Genomic DNA, 2003 nt, shown 5'->3' with positions numbered 1-2003 from the left:
TGTAGATGAGTAGAAAATTGTTTTGTAATTTATGTTTGTAAAAAATATTTTGAATCGCATAATTTATGTTTTTAAAGTGTTATAAAGATATGTAAAATAAAATGAGTATTGTTTTTTTCAATTTGAAACATCTTAAATTATGTTTAATGGACTTCGGTTCCTTCAAATTTTATAACGAATCTGGTTGTTTATTTTGAAAGTGGCCTAACTCCATTCTTGGTAAGAAAACGCATATTATTCACTTAATAATTGCCATTATTTTAATAAGAACTGTAAATTTAACACCTTTAGATACACTTAAGAAGCATAACTCATTGGTATTCTGTACGTATATTTTTAATTGCGTTGAAACACAAAACTTTAAGTATCTCGATTTGAAGGTAAATGGAGTTAGGCCACTTTCAAAATAAACGGCTCATATGTGGGACGAGCGCCCTCCAAACCAAATTCTTAAATGGGCATTCGTGAAGAAATTAGACGTGAGCCCTGGATAGCTCAATGGGTAAAGAGCAGTCGTCCGAAAATTGAAAGATCCTCCCCCCGTGGGTTCGAATCCCGGTCCAGTCAGTTCCAACGGCCCAATTTTTTTCACGAATCCTACATATGGGTGCTCGTCCTGGATGGAGGTTTTGCATCGAAAAACCCACTTCTACAATCATGCAACAACGAGAGAAAAATAATTCAGTAAAAGATCTATCAAGTACGACGCTGAACAGGTTGACTGGGGAACCTAAAAACCAGCAACGCGTTCGGGATTAACGACGTAAAAAAAGGGGATAGATGGTTTAAATGAAGGTTAAAAATGACGGAACATATTCGGGGTTGAATGTTGTTGCAAGGGGGTAGAATATGGGACGAGCGTCTCCAACCCAAATTCTTAAATAGTCACTTTTTCAAAAAAATTAAATTAATGGCAACACTAATTACAATTGAACGATATCTTTTCATTTTCAATATAAAAAAGTGAGTTATGCCACTTTAAAAATAAACGGTTCATATATATATTATTATTATTAAAATTAAACCTTTACTACTTTACCACGTGTGCAGTCAAATAATTTATACAAAAATTCACTGATAAATAACGAAGATGATTCTATCACATTATATAAAAATACATAGTTTTTTTTGTCGTTGTTATTTAAACATACGATATGAATAAGTATACCACAAAATATCGATAGGAAGGTTTTAATATTAATTCGTATATTCGTTTATTCGTTAGTTTGATTTTTTTATTATATAAACAAATTCATTTCTCTTGGATTCGATTTGATTCAGCACGTATCGCTTGGAATATCGATATTAGGGTAGAAGCGTAATTTGAAACAGGTGGTTGCCACACACACACACACATACTAATGTCTAGTACATAGTATGTGAGAGTGAGAGAGAGACAGAGAAATTGTAACTATAGCATAAAGGCCATACGTTGTATTACATAGATGACGATAACGCATTATGCAGGAACGTTTAGCTACAAAACGAGCCGTGAAACGGCCCTTTAGCCCTTCGGTTGTCCCGTTCGAATACCTCACCCATTCCACATACATATGTATATATAATCCTTACATATATATACATATATATATAGAGAGGGTTAGGTAAATAGGTGATAGGTACGTGTGACTAGTAACCAACATTAACAAGCATACTCATATACACCATACACACACACACACATATCTAAATCGATCTAGTCGTAACATTAATGTGTTACTGAGATCATCCTAACTTTGTTTTAACCACACACACGCTTTACAGATAACAAGATTGAAATCTTGTATGTATGTGTCATGATAAAACTCGTGAGTGAACTTTTAGATACATATTGCATTTTTTTTTTCTACAAATTGAAGCACGTGTGCATTAAGCCACCACTTTCCAATCAAGATTACAAAATTTAATAATACTGTTCGATGATTTTTATCTAATCTTTAATGTAACTCATATACTTTTCACAAATCGAATTAAATAAAAATAATGTTTGAGTTGAGTACTTG

General features: G+C 32.8%; 1 protein-coding gene across 3 annotated transcripts in view; it reads left to right on the top strand.

The window, feature by feature from the left end:
* Positions 1 to 2003, top strand: part of LOC106791728 (probable G-protein coupled receptor No9) — a 13896-nt gene that overhangs the window by 1497 nt on the left and 10396 nt on the right. The gene's annotated exons all lie outside the window — the stretch shown is intronic.

This window comes from Polistes canadensis, unplaced genomic scaffold (assembly GCF_001313835.1).
Source record: "Polistes canadensis isolate GaletaPanama2010 unplaced genomic scaffold, ASM131383v1 scaffold_336, whole genome shotgun sequence".
In the NCBI taxonomy this organism is placed as follows: Eukaryota; Metazoa; Arthropoda; class Insecta; order Hymenoptera; family Vespidae; genus Polistes; species Polistes canadensis.
This window is presented reverse-complemented; position numbering and strand designations above follow the sequence as displayed.